A 12085-nucleotide genomic window follows, 5' to 3' on the forward strand; every position below is an offset into this window, starting at 1 on the left:
TTTTCTGAGATCCCCTCAAATCTTAAATCAATAGGCGTCAGTACCATTTTATTCACAAGGAGAATTGTCTGAATGTACCAGAAATTCCAGCTCTCTCCAACATGTCCAGCCCAACCCTTGACAGCTTTAGTAGCACAGTGAAAATTCACAATCCAACATCTGTAGTCCACAGACATTTGGAAGCAAAGTGAAGTTACTTGTGCTGAATATCAAATTAAGGGATATCACACAGAATATGTAACAGTTGTTCTGGAAAGAAATTTAGAGAATTTGTTTTAAATGGCAGGAAAAATGCATGAACATCCATTGGGGCTGGGTGGGGAGAGTATTATGATTTCTGTCCATTTTCCAGATTTCCCAGAGATTCACTGTGCTGTGACAGGCCCTGGAATCTGTCTGGATTGAGCTTTTTTTTTTTTTCTAGCAGAGTTCTTCACTTCAGAAATGAAACATTGAAATGATTTGGGGCTCTGCACTTAGATATACATTCCACTTGTACTCTCAGTGACTTCCCTCTCCCTTTCTTCCCATTATTGTGCTACCTTTGAGTGGGCTGTAAGCACTTCCCATATAGTTTGCACCGAGCTTTGGAGGCCCAGGTTCTGACTGGTGCTGTTCAGAGCTAGTGCAGTTGGGAGTAAATTACTGCCAAACACCCAAACTGCTTTTGCTTGCTGTAGTTTGCAGATCTTAGAGCTGAAACTTGAAATTCGGTATGAAGTTCCAATTATAGTAAGCCACACAGATTTTTCAGGTTCTTCACTGAAGTAGCTTTTGTATTACTAACGGCACTTACTCTAAAAGTAGTAATGTTGCAACCTCAGCTTTTGTGCAAGTCAATAAAATACTTTTTCCTTTTGTTTGTAAGTTCATCGCAGTTTTCATCCCCTCCATCTAAGAACTGTTTACAAACATTTGTTATTAAACTTTGCAGCACCAGAGAAGGTAAGCAGGTTTTTCTGGTTTAATGGGTAATTCTCTTGTGACTGGAGCAGCTGATGTCCATATGGGTGTTGTGTTTCAACTCAGCTTTATTACTTCTTTCTCAGTGTATCATTTAGTTCCGAGTCAGCACTGCACTGGCAGTTGTTTTGTCTAGAGCCATCAGCAGATCCGTGTGCCACATTAGTCCTGAGATGCTGAAAAATACAGCCAGCTTTGGTAATCTTTAGCTTGGAATTTTTCCTGTAAGTGAATTAACTGTTTCGATGTTTGATTTCATCTGAGATTTCCAGAGCTTTGCTGATAGAAAAAGATAATAGCAATTATTCCAACTAGTTTTAGCAACTTCATTAGTGCAGAACTCCTGCTAAGCAGGCCCCTGGTGCATTTCTCTCAAATGGCATATTTTAATATTATTCCACTGTCACTGAATTGACTGCATAAATAGCCCATCCTGACATCTGTGTATGCAACCAGCAGTTTGAAAACATTCTTCTGTGCTCTGTATTGAGCACTTTCTGCTTTAAAAATGTTGTTTAAATTTTAGCAAGCCTTATTTTTATGCGAAATAAATCAGTACCACTTCATGTATGTCACTATGATGAATAAAAGGTAAGTTTTAAGGTTTTGAGTTTTTCAAAGTTGAGCTCCGAAGTTACGTTTCTCAGTTTCGGCACAAAGGCAGTTTGGAAATGGTTTTGTGTATTTATGATTTTGGTGTTTTGCTGAGAAAGGAAATAAAAAGTAGAGTATAAATTGGAGGACTTCTTTTAAAAACATTCAGTATTTGCCAGTGGAAGAATTTTTGTGAACTAACTTGGTGAATATATGTCGTTTAATGGAAGGACCTTTTGCTAATTCACTTTGTTTAAGCGAGGCCAACCTAAAAAGGTTGTTCCTAGTTCCCCTAGTGCAGTACTAGGAACGAGTGACTGCAGCATGAAAGCTTCTCCATTTCCCACAAATGTTCCCATTCTAGAGTCCTGCATCCTAATTTTGATCTCTCTTTAATTGGGCATAATCTACCTCCTCCACTGTTTCTGGATTTAACCTATAGTCATGCAGCCTTTCCATCTGTTTCATCATTTTCCAAAAATATTAAAAATCTTGGGAAATATTGCCAACTGCTAATCTGGTTATCTTTTCATACCTTACACAGTCATTCCTGCTCTTATTGGAAAATAGAGAAACTTAGCTCTTTCTTTAAATATAAAAGTAATAAAGAAATTATTGCAGTAAGAACCAGTTTATTTGGCATTTGAATCAGTTGAGTTTTATCTGCCCTCCATTCCAAATGGTATTTGTTAGCTCAGTGACTCACTGATAATCCATTTTTCAAGCAAAACCTTGCTATAATTTCTTGATTTATTTCACATTTATGATCTCCTTGACCTTGTTTAAAAAAAAAAAAGACAACTAGCAGATCCAAAAACCATCAGAATGGGAACAGTGCCGAAGAACTACTTTATAACCACAATCTTTTGTGACTGAAACTGTTGACATGAATGTATTTATGTGAATGTTTTGTTTTATCAAGGAGCATAAACTAGATTGTTATCTGAAGTAAATAATTTTCTGGCCACTTCCCTCCCATGGGATTTCAGTGATCTAAATCACAGAAATTCTTTCAGTGGCAGACCAGTAATAAATAATACTGCATGGAACATAATCTGAAGTGTAGAATATAGCAGAAGAAAGGGTAAGGTGACCTAGCAACTCCGGCATCTCTCATTTTTATGATTCCTTGGGGTGGGGAAAAAAAAGTCTTTTGAGCTGACTATGTTCATTGCAGTGAAATTACTATGAAAGATTCCCATGGGACACTTGCATAACTGACCATTAGGAAAAAAACTGGCACAGTCAGAAGAATAGAGCAGATACATTTTCTGTTCTCGTTATTATTTTTGTCCCAAGTGTAAGACAGGGTTATATAATCACAGCCAGAATTTGTCTTGCATTAAAATGCACTGATCGGCCACTGAGGATCTTGCCAGGGTGAGAAGATGGCATTCAAATGAACTCCACCTTGGGGCAGATGGAAAAAACCCTGCCTGAACAGAAAACAGCTGCAGTAATGTTAAACTTTTGACAAATGTTGCAGACTACACAAAAATCTCAGCTTTGTAACTGTGGCTCTGAAAGCATAAGATAGTCTAAAAGCTGTTTTGGGCTATGGCACTTCCTCATGTCACTGTTCATATGTACTGTAGTGGTTCTGCTGCATTAGATATTAGGAAGTTATAGCTTAAAAAAAAAAGTCTGTGTCAAATTCAAGATTATTGGTTGTGATGTGTCTCAAAAGTAGTACAGTGTTTCTCAGGGAATAAACACTTTAGTATTGGAAAGCAATGTGGAGATTGTTTAATCCTGTAGTGTAATGCATGATGAGGCTCTGTCTAGGTGGAGTCAGTCTGTGGGATGTTTGTCCAAAGTCATGACCACACCTATGTCAATGGGAGTGAAAACATCTGGAATTATGGTAATGATGTGTGACACAAAAGCTTATAGAAATGAGAGGAAAGGCTTCCATTAATTGCAGTAAGTGCTGGAGCAAGAAGGTCCTTGGGCTGGTCTTTTGAAGGCCTGTGTGTTCTGGTTCCCTTGTCTCCCTCAGGATCCTCCCCAGATTTGTGGATAACTGAGTTGCTTTCCAGAAAGGCCTTTCATTGGCAGTGATTTCTATAAGTCATTTCAGAAGTCATTTAAGCTCAGCATGAATGATGTGAAATATGTTGCAATGTGTGCCATGGGGCAGTGTAGTAAACGGAACTGCAGCACAGGTTGCTGGAGTGGCTCCCCAAGCCACCAGACTATTTAATGTATCATTTTTTATTATTTTTTCCTGTACCTTGTTAACAGTTAATCTATATTATTATATAGAGAGATTGGTGAAATAAATGACCTGCCAACTCTCCCCTGTATGTTTCCCCAAATCAGCTCTGAAATAACAATTTAAATGGGTGAAAATAATTTTTAAAAGAATTTTTAAAGATACATCATTATTTTCTGTCATGGTGCATAGAATGCCATATCTCAAACTGTTAAGAGTTCAGTTACTGATCCACCCACAGCAAGTCATTCCACAACTGACTGAAACTGAGATAATTTCTCCTGATGGACATGTACATACAAACACAGTGTGTGGCTACAGGTTGGTGATATGCATGGCAGAGGTTTTCTATAACTGTTTAAAAAGCACTGTATCTAAATTACCAAAGACTCCTGAACAAGCAGGTTTCCTGTTTGTTTAAAAAAACAAAATAGGCTAAAATGAGAAGAATCAGTAGGGAATGATAAATATTCATTAACCTGGATGGCGGTGCAGTCAAACCTATTGATTTCTGTTTTAAGGGCTGCATTCTGTACCTGTCTGCCTGCCTGTGACACCGAGATCAGCTGCTGTTTGCCTGGGGATGCCCCGTGCTTTGTATCTGCCAGGCACAGCGGGGCCGTGACATCAGGCGTTTTCAAAACAAAGAATTCAAGCCGTAAGTAAAACAAAATCAATGTCAAACTGGCATTTCCAGCCTGCTTTGCTCTGTCTTCTCTCCTGTTCGGCATTCAGAGAGCCCGTACACCACTCTGTGGAACAGCAGGTCCTATTCAACCCCAGGAAGTGACACAGGGTGTGATACTTGCAGCCAGCTGTGCTTCCCTGGGCTCTTAGAATAGGAAACTGGGTCCAAGCCTTGCTTTGTCCTTCTCTGGCTGCACTGAGTTCATCTTCCCTTTTCATCTTGTACTCTGGCAAGACAAGCCACATGTAGCTGCAGCAGCCATGCTGCAGTCAGGGACTTGACAGAGGACACCCAACAGCCAAAACCAAATAGTAGGGACAGGTTTGTCTTTCAGGGAGTTCTCTGTAATCAAATTTGGTTATCCAGTTACTGGTCCTACTGCTCACGATTGAATCTTAGCTCTGTGCTATAGATTAAATCCTCAGTGACTTCTGAATGAGTTCACACAAAGTGCATTTGTGCACCTTTTAAAACATAACACTGAGGTATTCTTAACTGTCAGTAAGTGTTTATGATTCAACTTTAAAATGTTGCTTTTGTCAAAGTTTTCCTTTTTTTCTTTAAAAGAATTAATCTATTTATATGCTTGGAATTACTTACATACAGTCCTAGGTTTGAATGCATTAATATCCGGTTCAAAGTGTTGGGAGTTAAAATTGAAAAGTGGAGAAAAAAAAATAGAAAGGTTAAATGTAGGTTTGTTTTAAAATGTTAAAATGTTGTGTTTCCAAAATATATGCCTTGCCTTTAAATTGCTGAAATGCTGAAAACTAATATGTTTATAAACTTCAGTGATATGTAATTAACACTCTTGTCTGTTACTGCTAACCTTCTTTATTAATTTTGCTACTTTTAACATCAGTACCTCTCATTCATATTCAGAAACAGAGTTCAGTGGATACAAGGCTCATTTGTAGGATTAATTTTTCAGGCTTTTGCTATTGTAGTGACACATATCTTCAGGCTATTGCACAAAGAATGTTGTTTCCCTGTACAATATTTAGGCACATGTAACATGAAAGCTAAATCATACTTACATGTCATCAAACCCCACATAATTTAGCATGAGAATAACTTCTAATAAGTGCTCACTGGGTACAGTGATGGACGTACAGGTTATGAGCAAACATACACACCATGCTCTGTTTTTCAAGAAGTATATTGTTTTCCTGTCCTCTTTTTCTATGACATTGCTAGGCTAACAATAAAAAATTGGTATTGGAGTTGTGTTATTAAAATGTGATGGTGTAAGAAGATGTATCAATTAATGTCGAGTTCAGCTGAGAAATGTGATGATTAAATGGTCAGCAGAAGGTGAGGATTATGAAAAGGAGTAAAGAGCACAATGGGAGCCACATCCAATAGCAGCTTTCTGGCACAGGAATGAACTTGAACATATTGCTGAGGTTTCAAAGTACAATTTAGTTTGACCTTTAATTAAGTGCTGATCTCTATAAGGTAACTCAATTACCTTATCCCTGGGGTGGTCACTTAAGGTAGGTGGCGTTGTTTGTGTGAGGCATTTGTACCATAGAGACTTAAGAAAAGTATGCAGAGAATAACTCTCTCCTCCTTTCTTTTCATCAGCTGCCAAGCCATGACTTTCCCGAAGTAGTTGTGCTGCTTTTGTGCTGATACCAAGCAGTGTGTGCATTTTACTCCTCCAGAAATGTCTCATTGTGCTTTTGTTGCATCCAAGTCAATTAGAGCTAATAGTAAATGATTATGTGGAACATCTCGGGGAGCTGAAAGACAGCACAGTCTGTCCATATTCTTTGTGTCCATTTACCATTCTCTTGTTTGTATTCCACTCTTTTTTATGTAATTACTTCATCCTTTTAATGTCACTCATTTCCAAAACACTCAGATATTGAACCCCTCTTGCTGTGTTTGTCAGTCAGTTCCACTGACTGGTTTTCTGCTGTACACATAGAAGTTTCTCCTCAGTTCCCTTAGTGAATAGTCTTTTGTGTATCCAGTCTATAATGGCTTGTTTCAGGACAAGCCCTTCTTAGCCAGAAGACTGCCTAGGACATGTAAGTTTGTGTGTATTTACTAAGCAACCCTTCACAGGTCTGGTGAGGTGTGAAATACAACACTGAAGATTTTTAGGGATCTCACCTGGTGCATTTGAGGATGGAGTATGGTCAGGTTGGAGCAGCACTGGAGGAAACTAAAGTTTGAAGGAGACTTTGAGTGGAAAAGGGGGAGAGTTTTCCATTTTCCCTCTGAGAAATGAGGCAGGAGAAGGTTATTAGAAATATGTAAAAAATGTTTATGCTTAGGTGGAAAGGATCTACAAACTGAAGCCAGGCTCATGCAGCAGAGCTCTGTCAGGGGACTAGTGAAAAACTAAGACTGAGAGGAGATGAAATGAGACTTAGGAGTTTGGAGGAGGAGTAGCATGTGGCCTAGACTTTAGTTTCAGTCATTTGAAGTGTACCTTTGGATACTGGATACTATAGACTCTGTCTTGCTCAGACTGTTAAACTGGCAAAAGGCCCTCAGCCTGGGTTAGATCCAAGGTGACTAACACCCTCCCAAACAATTTCCAGACATGACTGGGGCAGGCCTCAGTACACTTTTCAAAGCTAGCCCAAGATAATAAATTAGAAGGATTTATTCCTTCAGCTATCACATGTTTATATTTTGTGCTGTTTTCCTCTCATATCAGAGAGCAAAAGGAGCAATCTTGCCTCCACCTGCACTGTGTTGTGTGTATTGTATGTGTATGTGAATAAAGTATGTAGAAATGCTGTAAGAGAGACATGGAAAGCATCCCTTGTAGTGTCAAGATGATGAGAGTCACCAATCTGAGTCAGGATAACAGAGGAAAAAGGGTTTTCAGGTAGACATAACCTATTTTGCTGAGCTTTTGACCAAGTTACTTCCACACAAAGAAACCTTTGCCAACCACTGCCTTGGCCACAGGGAACTCAGTGAAGGGCTCAAATAGTGGGGAGAAAAAATGGGTGGTGTGTATCGATCACTGCTTGGTTGTGGGATTTCGTGTGAACTTAGCAAGTGCTGAACCAGGACCGGGTCAGAAAGGGAGCCCAGATTTCCTGCAAGGACTGCTCCCCAAGGTCAGGGAAAGGATATGCTAAGCAGAAAGCCACCTTTTGAACTGGCAAATCTGGATGTTTTAATTTTCCGGCATACCTTGTAGGAAACTGTCTCTGTTCCACCCAACAAACACCAAATTCTTTCCATAACATAAAAACAAAAAGAGAGCTTTCTCCTGAAAAAGTGCTGGGAAGCACCTGCTTTCATTTAGACACAAAATTTTGCTTGGAAACATCCTGCTGGAGATGAACACCAAACTCATTTAATAAATCAGTGCCAAAAACAATCTGAGGAGATCTCGGTCGATAATTGGCTTGACAAGGTTTCTCCTCCAGAATATCTGACGAGCATTAGGGGCTGTGGAGCCCTTTGCAGCCCTGATCCAGCACGGCAGAGCTGGGCATGCCTGAGTGTCACCTGCATACTGATGAGCCTGGCTTGGGCTCTCCCAGGGCACCACAGATAATCAACATTCCGTGGGCTGTGCAACGCTCCTGGACTGGTGCAGCCTCCCTTTCCATATTCTGCATGTGGAAATCTGCATTTCTCCCTTGTTTCAACTGCTTTCAGGAAGCAATAACAAAAGGTCTCTTGATCCAAGTGTATTTTTTTAGCTAGAGAAAATGAACCAACGTGCTTGAAACCAACGCATATGGCCTTAGTGGTCTGTAAAACCCTTTTCTTTTTTTCAAACTTGCATATACAAAGTATTTAACTGGTGTGCTGTAATCTGAAAAGTCAGTCAATTGGGATGGAAATACTTTGGAGAGGGTTTTTTCCCCTTTTATGTTATTTATGTTTTCCCCCTCAGGAAAACTTGCCAACCAGGGTAGCACAGTAGAAGAGCCTAGAGAAAAACCTCTTGGCTATTACTCCTCAACAGCAATACCAGTAGGGGCACTGCTTTATGCAGCACTTCTGAATTTGCACATTTTCATCTGAATCAGTTCATGGTACAAAGACAATAAATTGAAAGATTTTAGCGATTTTTGAAATGGGACAGTCTTTTGAACAGTGATGGGGATGAACAGGAGCCCTGGCTGTGGAATTCTATTGAGAAAATACCTTGAAATATCCATGATCTGGAGTTAGCTGAAAAAATACATCTTCTGAATACTGAAGGAAACCTCTTTTTAGCTTCTACTGGAGTTTTTTGAAGGCAGAGGAGTAAGAAGAGAAAAATGCTCTACTGATTCTTTTCCTCAAAATGTGAAAGAAATTTGATTAGGGGGATTTATTTCACTTATGTCACACAATCCTCTTCACTAAATATCTTCCCTTACATTTTGTGCAATTAGCCAGCTCAGTTTCCTCAAATAAATGCCATGTGAAGAACAACATGTTCATTAGAGCTAATATATCCTGGTTAAGGAAGTGGGTTTAGGTTTTCTTTTTCATCAGCAGTATATTCTTTAGTGTCACTAGTAGCAGTTAACATTTTAAAAAGCAGTTGAGATTTTAGCTGGTAGGTTATGTTCAGTTGAAGGAGTATTGGAAAACCCTTTGTGAACTGGGGCTGTGCTGCTCTGTGGGAAATGAAGATGTGTCTGTGAGGTGGTGGCACAGGACAAGATTTGTGCTGGCCGGACAGTGGCCAGTGTTGTGGTGAACCCAGTGCTGTGGAGTTGTGTAGCTGAGAGCATTTACCCCTTTATCTCTGTGTCGTTGTGCAGTGTAATTCCCTGCTTCATTGAAAGTAGCAGGGATAAAAAATGTTTGTTTTGCTTTACATCAGCCTTGGCTCATCTCGCAAATCAACCGCTGATTTGACAATTTCTTTTGAGCTTGATTGTGTAGCGCATTCATTTTTCATGGCACAATCCCTTGCTGAAAGGGCTTCTGATGACACATTGGAAAGCTACAGAAAATATGAGTTTTGGTGCCATTTTCTCAGCAAGACTCACTCGCAGTAGCAGAACACTTGCGCACATAGTTCTTCCAGACACATCATCTTCTGTAAAACTGAATGTTGGGTTGTATTTATAGAACTGCTCTTAAGCTAGAAAATTACAATCATCTACTTTTCAAATGTGTGTGGGTAGAGGCTGCAGATCCAAACAGAAGCTTCGCTTCTGTAGAGAGAAAATCAATACCATGTTGAAATTTCCAGCCAGCCTACCCCCAGGGATTAAAATTCTGACAAACAAGCACCCTGAGTTTAGGAACTTAGCAAGTCTCACTTCAAATTATTTTGAAAGACTGTATCAAATTTTACTATTCAGTTCCCAGAGGATAATAGCAATTTCAAAAATTCCCAGAGATATGAGTAAGGGCCTGAAGTACTCACTGCAGCGGTTGGATTTCTGGAAGAGGTAGAGCGGTGGGGAAGTAATAATAATACAGTTGGCCTTAGCTTTGTTTCTTGAAGACTGAGAGAAAAAGGAAAGTTGATGCTGATAACCTGGGTGAGGAACTTTTCCAGAAAAGAAAAGAACTTTTCAACAGACTGTATTTGATGGGTATTGTTGTCCGTGAGTCACATCAAAGTACCAAGTACCTAAGCAGAAACAAATCAATAAAGACCTACTGATTCCTGTATCCGAGGTATGGTCTCGCAGAACTGCTCAGCAGCTTCAGCAGAGATTTCTGCTTGTTTGCATCTGTTATTAAGAACATCAGAAGAGGAAAGGTTGCCGCAGTCATCGATGCAGAAGGCAAAGAAAAGCCTTTTCCCTCCAATTAATAATAGTCTTTTTGGTTGTGTTGCACTTTGAAACTGTGAGAGCTGAAAGAATTTCGACAGAATTCTAAAACTACAGAAACTATTTTCTATCCGTTTCCTCTTCTACCATTACTGATCTATTGCATCCTTGATCCTCGCTTGTTGGCAAATACACAGTGTCAGCAATGACATTTGTAAGAGTATTTCTGTTAGAAAGGTATCCTGTTTGATACATTTGCCTTATAGAGATGTTAATTAGCAAAGTTTGAATTAGGCCTGAAAAACTTTCAAAATAGACCAAAATCAGATGGAAAACACGGTTAGTCATTATGGATCATGCAGTCATTCTGTTTTTTCTGGTGTACAGCTTATTAAAGTTGACAAAATCCTCATAAAACTGTTTGAGAAATGTCATCTGAACCTAGTTGTTAAAAAATATTGAGATTAAGTGTCATAAGTTACTCTTCTAAATCACAGTAACGAGTTTCTTAGAACCCAAGGCAATATGTCAGGTATAGTCAGGCTGTAGAGAGGAGAGTATTAGTTCTTTGTGGCTTATATAATGTGTGTGTCTGCGCAACACAAAATTACATTAACCTTTCAGACTTCCACATTGCGTTGCGAATAGAGGTCTAATTATCTTTCCACTATCACCTCTAGGTTTATTTCAAAATTACTGATTTCCAAGTTTTCCCATCTCTTGAATTATCCTTTTTTTGGATTTTCATTCTGCAGCTATTAACCTGTATGTGTTACAGTCTGAATCTTATTTTCCTGAGGGAACTCTTACCTATTTTTTTTCTGCTTCCCTAATAACATTTTCTTTAATCCATATTAGAATTTCAATTTCATTGAAACTTCATATTATAAGCAGATTGGTTTAAATATTATTGCTTCTTATTTCTAGCTACTCAGTGACAAAATTAATCCTGACCAGGTATGTGGGCAGTGCAATACCATGTCCCATCTTGTTTCCCACCTGGTATTCAACCATGGACCTAATTTATGACCTTTAACCTGTTTTTAATCCAAACCCATGCTAACAATTTTTTCATAATTAAAGTTCTTTACTTTGAATACATGAAAGCCTTCCCTTCAACAACCAATTCTGATTTTATATCAAAGCAAACCATGAAATCTCAAAGTAGTATAAATGTTAAAGCAAAAAATCTTGATTATGCACCCTCTTTTCAAAACTTCTTACAACATTAAGACAGGATTCAGCTGCCCATGTGTAGGTATGGATTATATCTGTATCTGAGCTTGTCATCTGCATTCCTTTTTTAGTAAATGAAGAAAAAAAAATTTTTAGGCTGTAGTTAATGGCATCCTAAAGAGAAATCTCAGTTTGTGAAGCAGAATCACGCCATGTCTGAACAGAGTGCAGATACACACTTTATAGACAACTCGTGTTAAGAGGTGAATTCTGCCTTTAATACCACAGGTGTATATTTCTTTATTAGATTAGGTTCCTAAGCTCTTGCATTAACTGCAGTAACACTTTCTATATGAATCTAAGTCATTGTGATCCCTTATTGTAAAGTGTTAAAGATACTTTATTGTCCTTCAGTTTGAAGCTCTCTGGTACAGGAAGCTGGTAGCAGTAATGCAGTTTTCCCGTACTTGCGGTGAGACACCGGATTGGTAATTTTTGGGTCACCTGGGGGTGGCTGTGGGTGTGTGTAGGTTTGTGTGGAGGGGAAGGGATGGTCGAACCTCACAGAGGTGAAATGGCATCGTGTCCCTCATGGCAGCCCCTGGAGCCCACAGAGGGAAACTCCGGAGCAGCTGCCAGTCACAAACAGCCGGGGAAAACTTCCCCAGCCCACAGCTCCTGGAGCCCCTCACCTGCCCAGCCTGGCAGGGACAGTGGGAACAGGGGGAACAGTGCCCACAC

The 12085-nt window shown here is 39.4% G+C and overlaps 1 protein-coding gene across 5 annotated transcripts in view; it reads left to right on the forward strand.

The window, feature by feature from the left end:
* The first annotated feature begins 862 nt into the window (after positions 1-862).
* The window catches only part of LOC113970728 (bifunctional heparan sulfate N-deacetylase/N-sulfotransferase 3), a 136497-nt gene continuing 125274 nt past the window's right edge, over positions 863-12085 (forward strand). For all 5 annotated transcript variants that reach the window (XR_003535304.1, XR_003535305.1, XR_003535307.1 and 2 more), the window contains exons 1-2: positions 863-945; positions 4294-4430. The gene's annotated coding sequence lies outside the window, so the exon portion shown is untranslated. The remainder of the gene's footprint in view (positions 946-4293; positions 4431-12085) is intronic.

This window comes from Neopelma chrysocephalum, unplaced genomic scaffold (genome assembly GCF_003984885.1).
Source record: "Neopelma chrysocephalum unplaced genomic scaffold, ASM398488v2 Primary Assembly neopelma1_78, whole genome shotgun sequence".
Classification (NCBI taxonomy): domain Eukaryota; kingdom Metazoa; phylum Chordata; class Aves; order Passeriformes; family Pipridae; genus Neopelma; species Neopelma chrysocephalum.